Genomic DNA, 23,587 nt, shown 5'->3' on the forward strand with positions numbered 1-23,587 from the left:
AAAAAGAAAAGAAAAAAAAAACTACAATGAGGTATCACCTCCCACCAGTCAGAATGGCCATCATCAAAAAAATCTACAAACAGTAAATGCTGGAGAGGTTGTGAAGAAAAGGGAACCCTCTTGCACTGTTGGTGGGAATGTAAATTGATACAGCCAATCTGGAGAACACTATGGAGGTTCCTTAAAAAGCTAAAAATAGAACTACCATTTGACCCAACAATCCCACTCCTGGGCATAAATCCTGAGAGAACCATAATTCAAAAAGAGTCATGTAACACAATATTCATTGCAGCTCTATTACAATAGCCAGAACATGGAAGCAACCTTAGTGTCCATCAACAGATGAATGGATAAAGAAGACGTGGCACATATATACAATGGAATATTACTCAGCGATAAGAAGAAAGGAAATTGAGTTATTTTTAATGAGGTGGATGGACCTTGAGACTGTCATACAGAGTGAAGTATGTCAGAAAGAGAAAAACAAATATCGTATGCTAACAAATAACTATGGAATCAAAATAAATGGTTCTGAAGCACCTACGGGCAGGACAGGAATGTAGAGATATAGAGACTGGATTTGAGGCCACAGGAAGGTGGAAGGGTAAGCTGGGATGAAGAGAGAGAGTGGCATGGACATATATACACTACCAAACGTAAAATAGATAGCCAGTGGGAAGCAGCCGCATAGCACAGGGAGACCAGCTCCCTGTTTTGTGTCCACCTAAAGGGATTGGATAGGGAGTGTGGGAGGGAGACACAAGAGGGAAGGTATAAGGGTCTATATGTATATGTATAGCTGATTCACTTTGTTACACAGCAGAAACTAACACACCATTGTAAATCATTTATACTCCAATAAAAATGTTTTTTAAAGTCTTTATTGTTAAAGTTATCTTTAAAACAACAAAATATTTTCATTTCCCCAGTTAGAATGGCAAGTTTATGATGTTTACAACTTCAAGCACTAAAATAGAATATTGGACAGGTATGCCTGGCAAAATGTGAGGAATATCTGTAATCAACTTACTCCATTAACATTTGAATCTACCCTAAATCAAGTGTGTATCCTAAGAAATATTTTAACTCATCCTTAGTGACTGGATGGGCATTTCAGAAGTCATCAGAGCCTTACAAGTGCTTTATATTCTACCATTCTATTTATTTGCCCCATCTCTCACTGCTCAACCACTTTCCCTATATATTTGCCTACAAGTTCTTCACATGATATATGGACAATGACATTCTCTTATGCTCCTCAATTTTGGATCTTCATTGAGAACTTCATTTTTGTACTTCTATATTCCACCTTGATCAATGGCAAAATGCTTTTTGTTTGTTTGTTTGTTTTCTTGGTAATATTATGGCAATTGACCAGAGATCTTGAACTTCCTATATGTAAGGGTTTACAGTTCAGGTCTCATGTTTCAGGTTTCTAGTGGCTAACATCATTTAGCAATTTGATTTTACTTCTTTTGTTATTTCTTATCTGAATTACTACAGCATTGTTCTGTAAAATAGAGCATAAGAAGATGGTACAACTTCACTTACAATTTCTTTACACTTTTCCCATTTGAATGATAGTAATAAACTGTTCCCTCTGATTCCCAAAGGAGGAACAGTCAATAAAACCAAAACTAATGACTACCAAGCTCCTAATCTTGATGAAGCAACTTCCTCTAGTGAGGCCAGTCAATTTAGATTAAGAATGTCACTTTCAACATTGCTTTCCTGGTATCACCTTCTATGTTAGTTAGACTCCTTGTTGCTCATGATACATAGTCAGCCAACTTAAACAAAGGCAGGCTAAATTTGCATCTGGGAAATAGATGTAAACATGAAACTCATGTGGCTAATTGAGCTCTGGGTAATTATAGCTGTTGTCTCTGACCTGCAAGTTTCATGTCTTTGGCTAGCATCCATGAAACTGTGGCAGGCAAGCTTTTAGCTTGAAATTAGGGCAAAAATTCTTTACATATCTTGACACCATTCACCTTTTGATGGGTATTTAAATTGTCTCCAGTTTGGAACTATTAAAAATAGAGGTAAAAACATTTGTGTACATGTTTTATATGGATATTTTCTTTCTTTCCTCTCCAGTAAATGTCTAATATAGAATGCCTAGGTCATAAAGTTCAGGCATGTTTAACCTATTTTAAAAACTGACAAAATATTTCCAAAGTGGTTGTACCTTTTCACATTCTCACAAGAAATGTATAGGAGAAGTGGTTCCTCCACATCTTGCCATTTGTTATAATTAAGTAAATATTTTTCTAATGACATATTGTGAATCTTTTCCTGTAGTTATCTTTGTAGATGTTAGTTATTTGTATATCTTCTTTGGTATGATGCCTGTTCTAATATTTGGCTCATTTTTATGTTGGGGTATTTATTATTATTTCTTACTTTGGGGAGTTCTTTCATGTATTTTGGACAAAAGTTGTCAGGTATATAATTTGAAAATATTTTCTTTCACTTTATAACTTTTCTACCCATTCTCTTAATAGTGTGTCTTGAAGGGTATTTTTTTGTTTGTTTTGTTTTATTTTCATGAAGTCAACTATTCATGATTTTGATGTCACAGTTAAGTAACTTTTGCTTAATCCAATGTCACAAAGATTTTCTTTGAATGCATTTTATTTCTATTTTTGTGACTAATGGCTCTGGCTAGAACTTCAAATACAGTGTTGAATAACAATGGTAAAAAAATCCTTGTCTGGTTCCTTATATTAGGGGGAGCATGATATTAGCTGTGGGTTTTTCATAAATGCCTTTTATCTGTTTGAGGAAGTTTCTATCTCTTCCTAGGTTTCTAAGTGCTTTTATCAAGAAAAGGTATTTTATTTTGTCAAATGTCTTTTCTGCATCGATTGAATGACCATGTGGTTTCTTTTCTTCATTATAATAAAGTGTGTTATATTGATTGATTATCTTACTTAGAACTACAGGGATTCTGAATTCCAGTGCTGGGATATATCAAACTCACTTATGGTATATAATCATTTTAATATGCTGTTGGATTCAGTTTGCTAGTGCTGTTTTGAAGATGTTTTCACTTATTTTAATAAGAACTATTAATTTGTAGATTTATTTCCTTGTGATGTATTTAGCTTTGGTATTAGAGTAATAATAGCTTCATAAAATAAGTTATGAAGATTTTCTTCTATTTCTTTGGAAGAGTTTCAGTAGGGTTAGTGTTTAGTTTTTAAATATTTGGTATAATTTACTAGTAAAGCCTTCTTACCATGAGATATACTTTGTTGGGCAATTTTTGATTACTGATTCAATTTCTTTGCTTCTTTTAGGTCTTTTTGATATCTTCCATTTCTTCTTGAGTCAGTTTGGTAATCTATGTGTCTCTAAGAATTTGTCCATGTAATCTAGATTGTCCAATTTGTTGGCATAAAATTGTTCATAGTATTATCTAAAAATCCTTTTGATTTCTGGAGGTTGGTGGTTAAATACCCACTATAATTTCTGACTTTATTTAACCCACATACTTTCTCTATTTTTCTTAGTCAGTACTAAGTATTGGTACTCAATTTCTCAAGATGAAAAGCCTAGTAGGTCCATGTAGAGAACACTAGAAGCTTGGGCCATTATTCTTTCTACCTTAAGACTGGCCTGTATTCCAAGTAGGCCACCTCCCCAGTGACTACTTTGCTGCTGGTTAGTACATGCAGCACAGAGTAGAACTGGCAGAGAAAGGTGTGTCTGTTTGAAGATTTTCAGGGGACCCATTTGAAAAGTAAAGGGGATGTTTCTTCTCAAAAGCAAACCACAATTGAATAAGAAGTTCTGTATAGTTAGGAAGAAGAAGTTCTGTACAGTTCCTCTGAAGGCTATGCAAAAGTAGAGCTTTATTGTGAAGCACAAGTTCAGGAAGAGACACTTTTATCCTAATGAGGCTACACTGGCAAATTAAATTTTCAGCAGTTCACATTTACTGAATAAAATGTCTGTAAGCATAAAAACTGCTATATCAATAGCTATAGCTCTATCTGTGTTATATTTTTTATTTTTATTTATTTTTTAACATCTTTACCGGGGTATAAATAGTTTGCAATGGTGCGTTAGTTTCTGCTTTATAACAAAGTGAATCTGCTATACATATACATATATCTTCATATCCCCTCCTTCTTGCATCTCCTCCCACCCTGCCTATCACATGACTCCATCCCACCCCTCTAGGTGAACACAAAACTAGGAGCTGGTCTCCCTGTGCTATGTGGCAGCTCCTCACTAGCTATCTATTTTACATTTGGTAGTGTATATAAATTCATGCTGCTCTCACTTTGTCCCAGCTTACCCTTCCCCCCTCCCTGTGTCCTCAAGTCCATTCTTTACGTCTGTGTCTTGATTCCTGTCCTGGCCCTAGGTTCTTTAGAAACTTTTTTTTTTAATTCCATATATATGTGTTAGCATACGGTATTTGTCTTTTTCTTTCTGACTTACTTTACTCTGTATGACAGAATCTATGTCCATCCACCTCACTACAAATAACTCAATTTCCTTTATTTTTATAGCTGAGTAATATTCCATTGTATATATGTGCTACAGCTTCTTTATCCATTCATCTGTCAATGGACACTTAGGTTGCTTCCATGTCCTGGCTATTGTAAATAGAGCTGCAATGAACATTGTGGTACATGGCTGTTTTGAGTTATGGTTTTCTCAGGGTATATGCCCAGGAGTGGGATTTATGGGTCATATGGAAATTCTATTTTTAGTTTTTTTAGGAACCTCCATACCATACTCATAGTGGCTGTATCAATTTACATTCCCACCAACAGTGCAAGAGGGTTCCTTTTTCTCCACACCCTCTCCAGCTTTTATTGTTTGTAGATTTTTTGATGATGGCAATTCTGACCAGTGTGAGGTGATGCCTCATGGTAGTTTTGATTTGCATTTCTCTAATGACTGGTGACGTTGAGCATTCTTTCATGTGTTTGTTGTCAATATGTATATCTTCTTTGGAGAAATGTCTGTTTAGGTCTTCTGTCAATTTATGGATTGGGTTGTTTGTTTTTTTGATATTGAGCTGCATGAGCTACTTGTAAATTTTGGAGATGAATCCGTTGTCAGTTGCTTCATTTGCAAATATGTTCTCACATTCTGAGGTTTGTCTTTTGGTCTTGTTTATGGTTTCCTTTGCTGTGAAAAAGCTTTTAGGTTTCATTAGGACCAATTTGTTTATTTTTGCTTTTATTTCCATTTCTCTATGAGATGGGTCACAAAGGATCTTGCTGTGACTTATGTCAAAGAGTGTTGTAGGTATATTTTCCGCTAAGAGTTTTATAGTGTCTGGCCTTATGTTTAGGTCTTTAATCCATTTTGAGTTTATTTTTGTGTATGGTGTTAGGCAGTGTTTGAATTTCATTCTTTTACATGTAGCTGTCCAGTTTCCCCAGCACTGCTTATTGAAGAGGATGTCTTTTCTCCATTGTATATTCTTGCCTCTTTAGCAAAGATAAGGTGACCATATGTGTGTGTGTTTATCTCTGGGATTTCTATCCTGTTCCACTGATCTGTATTTCTGTTTTTCTGCCAGTACTGTACTGTCCTGATTACTGTAGCTGTGTAGTATCATCTGAAATTAGAGAGCCTAATTCCTCCAGCTCTGTTTTTCTTTCTGAAGATTGTTTTTGCTATTTGGGTTCTTTTGTGTTTCCATACAAATTGTGAAATTTTTTGTTCTAGTTCTGTGAAAAATACCATTGGTAGTATGATAAGGATTGTGTTAAATCTGTAGATTGCTTTGGATAGTATAGTCATTTTCAAAATTTTGATTCTTCCAATCCAAGAACATGGTATATCTCTCCATCTGTTTGTATACTCTAATTTCTTTCATCAGTGTCTTATAGTTTTCACATACAAGTCTTCTATCTCCTTAGGTAGGTTTATTCCTAGGTATTTTATTCCTTTTTTGCAATGGTAAATGGGAGTGTTTTCTTAATTTCTCTTTCAGATTTTTCATCATTAGTGTATAGGAATGCAAGAGATTTCTGTGCAATAATTTTGTATCCTGCTACTTTACCAAATTCATTGATTAGCTCTAGTAGTTTTCTGGTAACACCTTTAGGATTCTTTATGTATAGTATCATGTCATCTACAAACAGTGACAGCTTTACTTCTTCTTTTCCGATTTGGATTCCTTTTATTTCTTTTTCTTCTCTGATTGCTGTGGCTAAAACTTCCAAAACTATGTTGAATAATAGTGGTGAGAGTGGGCAACCTTTTCTTCTTCCTGATCTTAGTGGAAATTCAGTTTTTCACCATTGAGGACGATGTTGGCTGTGGGTTTGTCATATATGGCCTTTATTATGTTGAGGAAAGTTCCCTCTATGCCTACTTTCTGCAGGGTTTTTATCATAAATGGGTGTTGAATTTGGTTGAAAGCTTTTTCTGCATCTATTAAGATGATCATATGGTTTTTCTCCTTCAATTTGTTAATGCGGTGTATCACATTGATTGATACGCATATGTTGAAGAATTCTTGCATTCCTGGGATAAACCCTACTTGATCATGGTTTGTGATACTTTTAATGTGCTGTTGCATTCTGTTTGCTAGTATTTAAAATGTTGAGGAGTTTTGCATCTATGTTAATCAGTGATATTGACCTGTAGTTTTCTTTTTATGTGACATCTTTGTCTGGTTTGGTATAAGGGTGATGGTGGCCTCATAGAATGAGTTTGGGAGTGTTCCTCCCTCTGCTATATTTTGGAAGAGTTTGAGAAGGATAGGTGTTAGCTCTTTTCTAAATGTTTGATAGGATTTGTCTGTGAAGCCCTCTGTTCCTGGGATTTTGTTTCTTTGAAGATTTTTAATCACAGTTTCAATTACCATTCTCTTGACTGGTCTGTTAACATTTTCTATTTCTTCCTGGTTCAGTCTCAGAAGGTTGTGTTTTTCTAAGAATTTATCCATTTCTTCCAGGTTGCCCATTTTCCTGGCATAGTGTTATTTGTAGTAATCTCTCATGATCCTTTGTATTTCTGCAGTGCCAGTTGTTACTTCTTTTTCATTTCTAATTCTGTTGATTTGAGTCTTCTCCCTTTTTTTCTTGATGAGTCTGGCTAGTGATTTATTAATTTTGTTTATCTTCTCAAACAACCAGCTTTTAGTTGTATTGATCTTTGCTATAATTTCCTTCATTTCTTTTTCATTTCTTTCTCATCTGATCTTTGATTTCTTTCCTTCTGCTAACTTTAGGGTTTTTCTGTTCTTCTTTCTCTAATTGCTTTAGGCATAAATTAGGTTGTTTCTTTGAGATATTTCTTGTTTCTTGAGGTAGGATTGTATTGCTATAAACTTCCCTCTTAGAACTGCTTTTGCTGCATCACATAGGTTTTGGGTTGTTGTGTTTTTCTTGTCATGCGTCTAAGTGTTCTTTGATTTCTGCAGTGATCTCCTGTGTTTTTTTTTTTTAGCAGTGTATTGTTTAGCCTTTATTTGTTTGTATTTTTTACAGATTTCTTTCCTGTAATTGATATCTAGTCTCATACTGTGGTGGTTGGAAAAGATACTTGACACCATTTCAATTTTCTTAAATTTACCAAGGCTTGATTTCTTACCCAAGATATGATCTATCCTGCAGAATGTTCCATGAGCACTTGAGAAGAAAGTGCATTCTGTTCTTTTGATGGAATATCCTATAAATATCAATAAAGTCCACCTTGTTTAATGTGTCATTTAAAGATTGTATTTCCTTTTTTATTTTCCTTCTGCATGATCTATCCATTGGTGAAAGTGGGGTGTTTAAGTCCCCTACTATTATTGTGTTACTCTCCATTTCCATTTTATGGCTTTAGCATTTGCCTTATTTTTGAGGTGCTCCTATGTTGGGTGCATAAATATTTACAATTGTTATATTCTTGGATCAATCCCTTGATCATTATGCAGTGTCCTTCTTTGACACTTGTTTTAGTCTTTACTTTAAAGTCTGTTTTGTCTGATATAAGCATTGCTACTCCAGCTTTGTTTGGATTTCCATTTGTGTGGAATATATTTTTCCATCCCCTAACTTTCAGTCTGTATGTGGTCCTAGGTCTGAAGTGTGTCCCTTGTAGACAGCATATATACAGGTCTTCTTTTTGTGTCCATTCAGCCAGTGTTTGTCTTTTGGTTGGAGTATTTATTCCATTTATATTTAAGTTAATTATTGATATGTATGTTCCTATTACCATTTTCTTAATTGTTTTGGGTTTGTTATTGTAGGTCTTTTCCTCCTTTTGTGTTTCCTGCCTAGGAAAATTCCTTTAGCATTTGTTGTGAGGCTGGTTTGGTGGTGCTGTATTCTCATAGTTTTTGCCGCTCTCTAAAAGTTTTAATTTCTCCATGGAATCTAATGAGATCCTTGTTGGGTAGAAAAATCTTGGCTGCAGTTTTTTTACCTTTCATCACTTTAAATATGTCCTGCCACACCTTTCTGGCTTGCAGAATCTCTGCTGAAAGATCAGCTGTTAACCTTATAGGGATTCCCTTGTATGTTATTTGTTGTTTTTCCCTTGATGCTTTTAATAATTTTTTCTTTGTATTTAATTTTTATTAGTTTGATTAATATTTGTCTTGGTGTGTTTCTCCTTGGATTTATCCTGTATGGAGCTCTCTGGGCTTTCTGGAATTCATTGACTATATTCTTTCCATATTAGGGAAGTTTTCAACTATAATGTCTTCATATATTTTATCTGACCCTTTCTTTTTCTCTTCTTCTGGCACTCCTATAACTCGAATGTTGGTGTGTTTAATGTTTTCCCAGAAGTCTCTGAATTTGTCTTCAATTATTTTCATTCTTTTACCTTTATTCTGCTCAGCGGTAGTTATTTCCACTATTTTATCTTCCAGGTCCATTATCCGTTCCTGTGCCTCAGTTATTCTGCTATTGATTCCTCTAGAGAATTTTTAATTTCATTTAATGTGTGGTTCATCAATGTTTGTTTGTTCTTTCATTCTTCTAGGTCCTTGTTAAAAACTTCTTGTATTTTCTCCATTCTATTACCAAGATTTTGGATCATCTTTACTATCATTATTCTGAATTATTTTTCAGGTAGACTGCCTATTTCTTCTTCCTGTGCTTGGTTTGGTGGGTTTTTATCTTACTCCTCCATCTGCTGTGTATTTCTCTGTCTTCTCATTTGCCTTAACTTACTGTGTTTGGGGTCTCCTTTTCTCAGGCTGCAATATCACTGTTCCCGTTGTTTTTGGTGACTGCTCCCAGTGATTAAGGTTGATTCAGTGGGTCGTGTAGGCTTCCTGGTGAAGGAAACTGGTGCCTATTTTCTGGTGAATGTGGCTGGATCTTGTCTTTCTGTTGAGCAGTACACCATCTGCTGGCGTATTTTAGGGTGTCTGTGAACTTAGTTTGATTTTAGGCAGCTTCTCTGCTAATAGGTTTGTTTACATTCTTGTTTTCCTAGTTGTTTGGCATGGGTTGTCCAGCACTCTAGCTGTCTTTTCATTGAGTGGAGCCTGGTCTTAGCATCGAGACAGAGATCTCTGGGAGAGCTCTTGCCAATTGATATTATGTGGGGCCAGGTGGTCTCTGGTTGACCAATGTCTTGAACTCGGCTCTCCCACCTCAGAGGCTCAGGCATGATACCCGGCTGGAGCAGCAAGATTCTGTCAGCCACAGGCTCAGAAGAAAAGTGAGAAAAAAAATTAATTAATTAAAATAAGTTTATTAAAACAAAAAATTAAAAAATATATTATTAAAAAAAGAAGAAGAAAAAAGGAAGAGATTAACCAACCCAACAAACAAGTCCATGAATGATAACCAGTTCTAAAAAATATATTAAAAAAATAAATAAATAAAGGCTTAAATGGAAGGATAAAGGTAATGTTCAAAAATGATAGCATCGGGGAGGAGGAAGATGGCAGAAGAGTAAGACGTGAAGATCACCTTCCTCCCTACAGATACAACAGAAATACATCTATACGTGGAACAACTCCTACAGAACACCTACTGAATGCTGGCAGAAGACCTCAGAACTCCCAAAAGGCAGAAACTCCACACGTACCTGGGTAGGGCCAAAGAAAAAAACAGAGACAAAAGAATAGGGACGGGACCTGCACCAGCAAGAGAGAGTTGTGAAAGAGGAAAGTTTTTCACACACTAGAAGCCCTTTAATGGGCAGAGACTGGGGGTGGCAGAGGGGGGATCTTTGGAGCCGTGGAGGAGAGCACAGCCACAGGGGTGCGGAAGGCAAAGTGGAGAGATTCCCGCACAGAGGATCAGTGCTGACCTGCACTCACCAGACCGAGAGGCTTGTCTACTCACCTTCCGGGACAAGATGGGGCTGGGAGCTGAGGCTCCGGCCAGATCGCAAGGAGAGGACTGGCAATGTCAAGACAGCCTGAAGGGGTTAGTGCACTATGGCTAGCTGGGAGGGAATCTGGGAAAATGTCTGGACCTGCCGAAGAGGCAAGAGACTTTTTCTTCCCTCTTTGTTTCCTGGTGCACAAGAAGAGGGGATTAAAAGTGCTGCTTAAAGGAGCTCCAGAGGTGGGCATGAGCCGTGGCTATCAGTGCAGACCCCAGAGATAGGCATGAGATGCTAAGGATGCTACTGCAGCCACCAAGAAGCCTGTGTGCGAGCACAGGTCACCATCCACACCTCCCCTCCAGGGAGCCTGTGCAGCCCCACCACTTCCAGGTTCCTGTGATCCAGGGACAACTTCCCTGGGAGAAAGCATGGCGTGCCTCAGGCTGGTGCAACGTCATGCCAGCCTCTGCCACCTCAGGCTCGCCCAGCATCTGAAACCTTCCCACCCCCTGGCCTGAGTGAGCCAGAGCCCCCAAATCAGTGGCTCCTTTAACCCCATCCTGTCTGAGCGAAGAACAGATGCCCTCCAGCGACCTACATGTGAGGTGGGGCCAAATCCACAACTGAACCCCGGGAGCTGTGTGAACAAAGAAAAGAAAGGGAAAGTTCTCCCAACAACCTCAGGAGCAGTGGATTAAATCTCCACAACTTGATGTACCCTGCATCAGTGGAATACCTGAATAGACAATGAATCATACCAAATTGAGGAGGTGGACTTTGAGAACAAGATATATTATTTTTTCCCCTTTTCCTCTTTTTGTGAGTGTGTATGTGTATGCTTCTGTGTGACATTTTGTCTGTAGAGCTTAGCGTTCACCATTTGTCGTAGGATTCTCTACGTCCATTTTTCTTAGTTTCTTTTTTATTTTACTTTAAAAATATTTTTTCTAAATAATAATTTTTATTTTAATAACTTTATTTTTTTAATCCTTATTTTATTATTTTTTATTTATTTATTTTTGGGATATGCGGGCCTCTCACTGTTGTGGCCTCTCCCATTGTGGAGCACAGGCTCCGGACACGCAGGCTCAGCAGCCATGGCTCACGGGTCCAGCTGCTCTGTGGCATGTGGGATCTTCCTTGACCAGAACACGAACCCATGTGCCCTGTATCAGCAGGCAGACTCTCAACCACTGCACCACCAGGGAAGCCCTATAGTTATTTTATTTTATTTTATCCTCTTTCTTTCTTTCTTTCTACACTTTCTCCCTTTTATTCTCAGCCGTGTGGATGAAAGGCTCTTGGTGTTCCAGCCAGGAGTCAGTGCTGTGCTTCTGAGGTGGGAGAGGCAACTTCAGGACACTGGTCCACAAGAGACCTCCCAGCTCCACGTAATATCAAACAGCAAAAATCTCCCAGAGATCTCCATCTCAACACCAAGACCCAAATTCTCTCAACGACCAGCAAGGTACAGTGCTGGACACCCTATGTCGAAAAACTAGCAAGACAGGAACACAACACCATCCATTAGCAGAGAGGCTGCCTAAATCATAAAAAGGCCACAGACACACCAAAACACACCACCAGATGTGGATCTGCCCACCAGAAAGACAAGATCCAGCCTCATCCTCCAGAACACAGGCACTAGTCCTCTCCACCAGGAAGCCTACACAACCCACTGAACCACACTTAGCCACTGGGGACAGACACCAAAAACAACGGGAAGTACGAACCTGCAGCCAGAGAAAAGGAGACCACAAACACAGTAAGATATGCAAAATGAGAAGACAGAAAAACACATAGAAGATGAAGGAGCAAGGTAAAAACCCATCAGACCTGACAAATGAAGAGGAAATAGGCACTTTACCTGAAAAAGAATTCAGAATAATGATAGTCAACATGATCCTAAATCTTGGGACTAGAATAGAGTAAATGCAAGAAACATTTAAAAGGACTGAGAAGAACTAAAGAGGAAACAAGCAAATATGAACAGCACAATAAATGAAATTAAAAATACTCTACAAGGGATCAATAGCAGAATAACTGAGGCAGAAGAATGGATAAGTGACCTGGAAGATAAAATAGTGGAAATAACTACTGCAGAGCAGGATAAAGAAAAAAGAATGAAAAGAACTAAGAGCAGTCTCAGAGACCTCTGGGACAACATTAAACACACAAACTTTCGAATTATAGGGGTCCCAGAAGAAGAAGAGAAAAAGAAAGGGACTGAAAAAATATTTGAAGTGATTATATTGAAAACTTCCCTAATATGGAAATGGAAATAATCAATTCCAGGAAGCACAGAGAGTCCCATACAGGATAAATCCAAGGAGAATTATGCCAAGACACATATTAATGAAACTATCAAAAACTAAATACAAAGAAAACATATTAAAAGCAGTAAGGGAAAAACAACAAATAAAACACAAGTGAATCCCCATAAGGTTAACAGCTGATCTTTCAGCAGAAAATCTGCAAGCCAGAAGGGAGTGGCACGACATATTTAAAGTGATGAAGGAAAAAAACCTACAACCAAGATTACTCTACACAGCAGGGATCTTATTTAGATATGATGGAGAAATTAAAACGTTTGCAGACAAGCAAAAGCTGAGAGAGTTCAGCACCACAAAGCCTGGTTTACAACAAATGCTAAAGGAACTTCTCTATGCAAGAAATGCAAGAGAAGGAAAAAGCCTACAATAACAAACCCAAAACAATTAAGAAAATGCAAATAGGAACATACATATAGATAATTACCATAAATGTAAATGGATGAAATGCACCCACCAAAAGACACATACTGGCTAACTGGATACAAAAACAAGACCCATATATATGCTCTCTACAAGAGACCCACTTCAAACCTAGGGACACATACAGACTGAAAGTGAAGGGATGGAAAAAGATATTCCATGCAAATGAAAATCAAAAGAAAGCTGGAATAGCAATTCTCATATCAGACAAAATAGACTTTAAAATAAAGACTATTACAAGAGACAAGGAAGGACACTACATAATGATTAAGGAATCAATCCAAGAAGAAGATATAACAATTGTTAATATTTATGCACCCAACATAGGAACACCTCAGTACATAAGGCAAATATTAACAGCCATAAAAGGGGAAATCAACAGTAACACATTCATAGTAGGGGACTTTAACACCCACTTTCACCAATGCACAGATCATCCATAATGAAAATAAATAAGGAAATGCAAGCTTTAAATGATATATTAAACAACAAGGACTTAATTGATATTTATAGGACACTCCACCCGAAAACAAAAGAATAAACATTGTTCTCAAGTGATGATGGAACATTCTCAAGGACAGGTCATATTTGGATCACAAATCTAGACTTGGTAATTTTAAGAAAATTGAAATTGTTTCAAGTATCTTTTCCCACAACAGCTCTATGAGACTAGACATCAATTACAGTAAAAGATCTGTAAAAAATACAAACACATGGAGGTTAAACAATACACTACATAATAACGAAGTGATCACTGAAGAAATCAAAGAGGAGATCAAGAAATACTTACAAAGAAATGACAATGGAGACACAATGACTCAAAGACTACGGTATGCAACAAAAGCAGTTCTAAGAGGGAATATTATAACAATACAATCCTACCTTAAGAAACAGGAAACATCTCGAATAAACAACCTAACCTTGCACCTAAAGCAATTAGAGAAAGAAGAACAAGAAACCCTGAAAGTTAGCAGAAGTAAAGAAATCATAAAGATCAGATCAGAAATAAATGAAAAATAAATGAAGGAAATGATAGCAAACATTAATAAAACTAAAAGCTGGTTCTTTGAGAAGATAAACCAAATTGATAAACCATTAGCCAGACTCATCAAGAAAATAAGGGAGAAGGCTCAAATCAATAGAATTAGAAATGTAAAAGGAGAAGTAACAATTGACACTGCAGAAATACAAAAGAACACAAGAGATTATTACAAGCAACTCTATGCCAAGAAAATGGACAACCTGGAAGAAATGGACAAATTCGTAGAAATGCACAACCTGCCAAGATTGAATAAGGAAGAAGTAGAAAATATGAACAGACCAATCACAAGCACTTAAATTGAAACTGTGATTAAAAATCTTCCAACAAGGCTTCCCTGGTGGCACAGTAGTTGGGAGTCCGCCTGCTGATGCAGGGGACATGGGTCCTTGCCCTGGTCTGGGAAGATCCCACATGCCATGCAGCGGCTGGGCCTGTGGACCATGGCCACTGAGCCTGCACGTCTGGAGCCTGTGCTCCACAATGGGAGAGGCCACAACAGTGAGAAGCCTGTGTACCTCAAAAAAAAAAAAAAAAAATCTTCCAACAAACAAAAACCCAGGACCAAATGGCAAATTCTAGCAAACATTTAGAGAAGAGCTATCACCTATCCTTCTTAAACTCTTCCAAAATATAGCAGAGGGAGGAACACTCGCAAACTCATTCTACGAGGACACCATCACTCTGATACCAAAACCAGACAAAGGTATCACAAAGAAAGAGAACTACAGGCCAATATCACTGATGAACACAGATGCAAAAATCCTCAACAAAATACTAGCAAACAGAATCCAACAGCTCATTAAAAGGATCATACACCATGATCAAGTGGGGTTTATTCCAGGAATGCAAGGATTCTTCAATATACACAAATCAATCAACGTGATACACTATATTAACAAATTGAAGGGGAAAAACCATATGATCATCTCAATAGATGCAGAGAAATCTTCCAACAAAATTCAACACCCATTTATGATAAAAACAATGCAGAAAGTAGGCATAGAGGGACCTTTCCTCAACATAATAAAGGCCATATATGAAAAACCAACAGCCAACATCTTCCTCTATGGTGAAAAATTGAAAGCATTTCCACTAAGATCAGGAACAAGACAAGGTTGCCATCTCTCACCACTCTTATATGACATAGTTCTGGAAGTTTTAGCCACAGCAATCAGAGAAGAAAAGGAAATAAAAGAATCCAAATTGGAAAAGAAGAAGTAAAGCTGTCACTCTTTGCAGATGACATGATACTATATAGAGAGAATCCTAAAGATGCTACCAGAAAACTACTAGAGCTAATCAATGAATTTGATAAAGTAGCAGGATACAAAATTAATGCACAGAAATCTCTGGCATTCCTATGCACTAATGATGAAAAATGTGAAAGTGAAATCAAGAAAACACTCCCATTTACCACTGCAACAAAAAGAATAAAATATCTAGGAATAAACCTACCTAAGGAGAAAAAAGACCTGTATGCAGAAAATTATAAGACACTGATGAAAGAAATTAAAGAGTATACAAACCGATGGAGAGATATACCATGTTCTTGGATTGGAAGAATCAACATTTTGAAAATGACTCTACTACCCAAAGCAATCTACAGAATCAATGCAATCCCTGTCAAACTACCACTGGCATTTTTTACAGAACTAGAACAAAAAATTTCACAATTTGTATGGAAACACAAAAGACCCTGAACAGCAAAAGCAATCTTGAGAATGAAAAACAGACCTGGAGGAATCAGGCTCCCTGAATTCAGACTATGCTACAAAGCTACAGTAATCAAGACAGTATGGTACTGGCATAGAATCAGAAAGATAGAGAAATGGAACAGGATAGAAATCCCAGAGATAAGCCCACACACATATGGTCACATTATCTTTGATAAAGGAGGCAGGAATATACAGTGGAGAAAGGACAGCCTCTTCAATAAGTGGTGCTGTAAAAACTGGACAGGTACATGCAAAAGTATAAGATTAGATCACTTCCTAACACCATACACAGAAATAAGCTTAAAATGGATTAACACCTAAATGTAAGTCAAGAAACTAACAAACTCTTAGAGGAAAATGCAGGTAGAACACTCTATGACATAAACCACAGCAAGATCCTTTTTGACCCACCTCCTAGAGAAATGGAAATAAAAACAAAAATAAACAAATGGGACTTAATGAAACTTCAAAACTTTTGCACAGCAAAGGAAACCATAAACAAGACAAAAAGACAACCCTCAGAATGGGAGAAATTATTTGCAGATGAAGCAACTGACAAAGGATTAACCTCCAAAATTTATAAGCAACCCATGTAGCTCAATAACAAGAAAACAAACAACCCAATCTAAAACTGGGCAGAAGACCTAAATAGACATTTCTCCAAAGAAGATATACAGACTGCCAACAAACACATGAAAGGATGCTCATCATTAATCATTAGAGAAATGCAAATCAAAACTACAATGAGATATCATCTCACACCAGTCAGGATGGCCATCATCAAAAAATCTAGGAACAATAAATGCAAACAATAAATGAGAGGGTGTGGAGAAAAGGGAACACTCTTGCACTGCTGGTGGGAATGTGAATTCGTACGGCCACTATGGAGAACAGTATGGATGTTCCTTAAAAAACTACAAATAGAACTATCATATGACCCAGCAATCCCACTACTGGGCGTATAGCCTGAGAAAACCAAAATTCAAAAAGAGTCATGTACAAAATGTTCATTGCATCTCTATTTACAATAGCCCGGAGATGGAAGCAACCTAAGTGTCCATCAACAGATGAATGGAGAAAGAAGATGTGGCACATATATACAATGGAATATTACTCAGCCATAAAAAGAAACGAAATTGAGCTATTTGTAATGAGGTGAATGGACCTAGAGTCTGTCTTACAGAGTGAAGTAAGTCAGAAGGAGAAAGACAAATACCGTATGCTAACATATATATATGGAATTTAAGAAAAAAAATGTCATGAAGAACCTAGGGGTAAGACAGGAATAAAGACACAGACCTACTAGAGAATGGACTTGAGGATATGGGGAGGGGAATGGGTATGCTGTGACAAAGCGAGAGAGTGGCATGGACATATATACACTACCAAATGTAAAATAGATAGCTAGTGGGAAGCAGCCGCATAGCACAGGGAGATCAGCTCGTTGCTTTGTGACCACCTAGAGGGGTGGGATAGGGAGGTTAGGAGGGAGCGAGACACACGAGGGAAGAGATATGGGAACATATGTATATGTATAACTGATTCAGTTTGTTATAAAGCAGAAACTAACCATTCTAAAGCAATTATACTCCAATAAAGATGTAAAAAAATTAAAAATAAAAAAATAAAATATATAAATATAAAAAATATATAGACTGAGGGCTTCCCTGGTGGCGCAGTGGTTGAGGGTCTGCCTGCCAATGCAGGGGACTCAGGTTCATGCCCTGGCCCGGGAAGATCTCACATGCTGTGGAGTGGCTGGTCCTGTGAGCCATGGCCACTGAGCCTGTGCATATATACATATATATATATATATATATATATATATATATATATATATATAGAGAGAGAGAGAGAGAGAGAGAGAGAGAGAGAGAGAGAGACTGAAAAAATGATAATGTGGAAATTACAAAAAGAGGTTAGAATTATAGAGGTTGTTAGTTGTAACCAAAAACAGAGATGGCTATCAATCAGAATAATTTGCTTACAATAAGTATAAACCATTATTTTACTACTTCAACCTACATTGGGTTATTCCACAAAATCAAATGGCAAAAACTGTAGTCATCAGTGGCAGGCCAATAATTGTAAGATTAGGAGTCACAATTTTTCTTTCTGAATGTTCATGGACTTTTGTCTTTTGTTCTTTCAGCTTGTTTTAAAATTTTCCCTTAGCAGTTTATCTTTGCTTTGTCATATCCTTTACAGAAAATTACTACTCAATTTTCACTCTGCACGACACTAAAGCACCCAAACAAACTAACTGAAGTAATCATGTTGTAGGGAAAAACTTGTATAATTGCAATTTTGGTCAGATTTTCACTTCAGTTTCATTAGAGTCTGTGTGTGTTGGGAAGATAGACAGGAAAGGCATCCCTGGGCTGTCCACAATAAGTGATTATTCACTTTTATAAGGGTAGGCTTTTGAATGTAACTTCTGACTGTTATAAGGAAACTTCTAACTTGATTCTCTAAGCTGGAGGATAATTTAAAAATGTGAAGCTTTCCATGGATTTAATATATGTAATAATCTCCAACTCATGTAAAATACTTTAGGTGTTTTAAATGACAATGTAGAAGGAAGGAGGTGCAACCTATGTTATATTTAAATAAGAATAATATATTTTCAATTTCTAAAAAAACTGATCATCATGAAATCAAAATATCAATTATGTATACTAACAAAAAAGGAGCAAATTGAAAAAAATGGCTCATATGAGATTATTAAATATGGCCCTGGAGTCTACATATCAAGATATTTGATGTCTCAAAAAAGTGGGTATAGAGGGAACATACCTCAACATAATAAAGCCCGTATACAACAAACTCACAACTAACATCATACTCAATGGTGAAAAACTGAAAGGCATTTCCTATAATATCAGGAATAAGACAAGATCCCTACTCTTTCTGCTTTTATTCAGCATAGTATTGGAAGTCTCAGCCACAACAATCAGACAACAAAAAGAAATAAAAGGCATCCATATAAGAAGTAAAACTGTCACTCTTTGCAGATGATATGATACTATACATAGGAAATCTTAAAGACTCCCCTAAAATACTATTAGAATTAATAAATGAATTCAGTAACATTGCAGGATACAAAATTACTATACATAAATCTTTTGTGTTTCTAGACACTAATAATGAACTATCATTAAAAAAAATGAAAAAAACTATCCAATTTACAATTACATTTAAAAAACCTAGGAATTAACCTGACCATTGAGGTAAAAGATCTGCACTCTGGAAACTATAAGGTGTTTATGAAAGAAACTGAAGATGATGCAAATGAATGGAAAGATATATCGTGTTCATGGACTGGAAGAATAAATTCTTAAAACAACCATACTACCCATGGCAATTTACAGATTCAATGCAAACCCTATCATTATTCCAAAGGCATTTTTCACTGAACTAGAACAAATAAACCACAAATTTATACAGAACAAGACCTCAAAATAGCCAAAGCAATCTTGAGAAAAAAGAAGAAAACTGGAGGCATCACACTCCATGGCTTCAGACTATACTACAAATCTACAGTAATGAAGAGTATGGTACTGGCACAAAAACAAACGCATAGAAAAAGGAACAAAATAGAGAGCCCAGAAATAAATTTATGTACCTATCATCAATTAATCTGTGACAAATGAGGCAAGAATATACTATGGGGAAAATACACCTTTTTCAATAAATGGTGTTAGGAAAACAGGGCAGCTACAAGCCACAGAATGAAACTGGACAACTTTCTCACACCCTATACAAAAATAAACTCAAAATGAATTAAAGATTCGAATGTAAGACCTGAAACTATAAACTTCTAGAAGAAAACATAGGGAGTACACTCTTTGACATGGGTCTTAGTAATATATATATACATATATATATATATATTTTTTGATCTGTTTCCTCAGGCAAGGGAAACATAAGCAAAAATAAACAAATGGGTCTCATCAAACTAAAAAGCTTTTGCACAGCAAAGGAAACCATCAACAAAACTAAAAGGCAGAACACTGAATGATAGAAAATATTTGTGAATGATATACTAGATAAGGGGTTAGTACCCAAAATACACAAAGTACTCATACAACTCAAAAAGCAAACAACCCAATCAAAAATATGGGAAGAGAGCCTGGACAGACAGGTTTTCTAAAGAAGACACACAGGTGGCCAACAGACACATTAAAAGATGCTCCATATCACTAATCATCAGGGAAATGCAAATCAAAACCACAATGATATACTACCTCACACCTGTCAGAATGACTATTGTCAAAAAGACAACAAATCACAAGTGTGGTGAAAAGGGAATCCTCGTGCTCTGTTGGTGGGAATATAAATTGGTGCAGTCACTATTGAAAACAGTATGGAGGTTTCTTAAAAAATTAAAAGTAGAACTACCATATAATCCAGGAATTTCACTTCTGGGTATTCACCTGAAGAAAACAAAAACACTATTCCAAAAAGGTATATGCACCCCATTGGTCATTGTAGCATTTTACAACAGCCACGATACAGAAGCAGACAAAATGTACATGGATAAAAGATGTGACACACACACACACACACACACACACACACACACAGGAATATTACTCAGCCATAAAAAAAGAAATCTTGCCCTTTGTGAAAATGTAGATGGATCTAGGAAGTATTATGCTGAGTGAAACAGAGAAACACAAATACCAATGATCTCACTTATATTCGGAACCTAAAAAATAAAACAAACACACAAACAAACAAAACAAATGAAATCAGACTCAGAGATACAGAGAACAAACAGGTAGTTGTTGTTGGGGAGGGAGGTGGTGGCTGGGCTAAATGGGCAAAAGGGATTAAGAGGTACAAACTTCCAATTACAAAATAAATAAGCCATGTATAAGTAACCTACAGCATAAGGCCAATAATATCGTAATAACAGTGTATGGTCACAGATAGTTACTAGTCTTGTTGTGGTGATCATATCATAATGTATGTAACAGTTGAATCACTGTGTAGTTCACCTAAAGCTAAGATATCTTGTACATCAATCATATTTAAATTTAAAAAAGAATGTTTAATGTTCTTGGGGCCTTCATTATTTGCTAAACTAGAAGGCCTTATCAGCTTGCCAAAATCTGCCTCCTTCTGTCTTACTAATTTTCCCCTTCTTCTCCAAACTGAGTTGTTTGAAGGAAATATCTCACTATCTGCCCTTGGTCTTCGTACAGATCTCACCAGATGACTCATGTTTTACATGGAATAGGAAAAGAAATTTGTTATTGTTATTATATTCAAAAAGTACTTTTTATAAATAGTATGGCAAATATATTTGTTCATTAGCAAACATCTATGAAGTGGTACTGTGTGCTGGATACTGGTCCATAAAATTGAGTATCTGTGATTTCTGCCCTTAAAGATTTCACAGATGAGTAAGATAAAACATTCAAAGTATTTCCAGATGGAGGTCAGTAATAGCTATGTGTGACTCAGCATCTAAATGACCACATTCAAATTCTCTGATGGAAGAATTATCCCACTTAGAGGGCATAGAAATGGTATAAGTTGTTGTAAGAGCGGAAAAATAAAGCTAGAGAACATGCTATTGATAGTCTAGCATGATTGAGATACTGAATACAATGGGCAGGAAGTGACGGGAATACACCTAGGAAACAAGTAGAAGCAGGCCAAGGATGGTCTTGTTTCAGGAAAGAGAGTGGGGCGTGAGAGGATGGTCATGTCTCAGGTCTCAAACGAATCCCGGCACAGCCGTAAAGTGTGGGTTCTTGTCTTCACATGCGAAAGAATTCAACAGTGAGCCATCGTAAAGTGAAAGAAGGTTTATTCAGTCATATACACACTCCATAAGATGTGGGCCATCTTGGAAGGTTAGAGACATCAGGGTATGGGGCTGTCAGTTTTAATAGGGGTGGGTAATTTCATAAGCTAATGAGTAGGAGGAGTATTCCAGCTATTCTGGGGAAGGATTTCCAGGAATTGGGCCACTGTCCCCTTGTTGGACTTTTATGGGTGTCCTTGGAACGGTCATGGCACATGTAGGTGTGTCATTTAGGGTTCTGATGTATTATAATGAAAGCATACTGAGGCTCAAAATCCACTGGAAGTTGACTTGTCCACCATCTTGGACCAATTTTGTTCTAACCAGTTTATGTTGTATCCTCAATGGCTGTGTCATTCTTTTTTTTTTTTGGTGGTACGCGGACCTCTCATTGTTGTGGCCTCTCCCATTGCAGAGCACAGGCTCCAGACGCGCAGGCCCAGCAGCCATGGCTCACGGGCCCAGCCACTCCGCAGCATGTGGGATGTTCACAGACTGGGGCACGAACCCATGTCCCCTGCATCTTCAGGCGGACTCTCAACGGCTGTGCCACCAGGGAAGCCCACTATGTCATTCTCTTAAAGGTTGTGACCTGCCCCCTTCCTATTTCAGTCTTAGCTATTAAGCATTTTAGATTTCAGGTGATAGACAGTAAAGCTTTGGAAAGACTCCAAACAGAGAATTGGCAAAATTAGACTTCATTTTATAAGTGAGCCCCTAGAAATGTCTGGTTCAGTACTGTTAACAGGGTAGCTTTCGTGTGGCTAGTGATGAGAATTTGAGATTAAGACACAGAATGTGGTGTTAGGAAACGTTTTTGGACCAGATCATGGGATTAGGGGTGGGTATGATGGGGTCATTTGCCAAAGTGAGGTGTAGAGAATATGAAGCAGTTTTAAGGGAAGAGATAATTTTGTTTGTCCGTTTGTTTTTATTTTTTTTAGTATGGACCCCCTGAGTTTTACATAATTGTGTTCCATGCTTAGGACAGGCACACTGGGATGCAAGAGCAATAGCTTTCATAGAAGGAAGTTCTCCTGTCTCCCTCCTGCCAGACTGCAGGGTGTTTCTTGTATCAGAAAACATGGGAGAGGACGGTGTCAACAAATTTGCATGCCACATTAACACTTGTCTTCTTTCAAAAATTATGGATAAGAAAATACAGTATCTTCCTGTAGAGAAAACTTGTTAAAAGTTATACCTCTGTATTTCCTATAGAATTCTTGAAATACCTATATATGTTGCCCCCTTGTTCTTTCCATGTAGTATACATAAAGTAAATGTGTATTGTCTAGCATTCATTTATCAGTGAAAGTACATCACCTGATTTCATAGGCACTCTGTATACACCTGAAATGTGGGAAGAGGTGCTTATGAATTTCAGTTGCAGGCAGTGGTGTAGAAGGAAAAGTTTAACAAGTTCTCCATAAGGAACAAATTCTGATTTCTATCATTTGCCAGTCTCTGAGGGGTAAATGCCCCACCATTGTTGACTTCAAGCTTCCAATGAGATGTCACTGCACACAGACTTGGGAAGCAATGTGTACAGGCCTGCTCCAACATTGCATAGGTTTTATGCCAGTGACAATATCTTGGACAGAAAATCAAGTTATACTGAAAAAAAAGCATAAAAGGAAGAAGTCTCCTATCTTGCATACAGGCAATATGAATTCTCAGGGTCAAAACGAAAAATGAACAAGAGTTATATGATGAGAGCAAATAAAATTTGCAAAAATGCACATATATCCTCTGAGACATCTAATTTTACTTTTAATACATGGATAAACATTCACGTATTAAACCACCCACGTATTAAAGGTAAAATTAAATGTCTCAGTATATTTATTCTAGTATATATATAATCTATACATTTATTTTTAAACGCTTATAGTTGAATATAAATCAAGCTTCTACTTTTCTCCCCGTAATATAGTTTAACAAATGAATAAGGAAAGAAATTACTTTAGACTCTTGATAAAATATAATTGATATTAGT

The sequence above is a fragment of the Phocoena sinus genome, chromosome 12 (genome assembly GCF_008692025.1).
Source record: "Phocoena sinus isolate mPhoSin1 chromosome 12, mPhoSin1.pri, whole genome shotgun sequence".
Taxonomy (NCBI): domain Eukaryota; kingdom Metazoa; phylum Chordata; class Mammalia; order Artiodactyla; family Phocoenidae; genus Phocoena; species Phocoena sinus.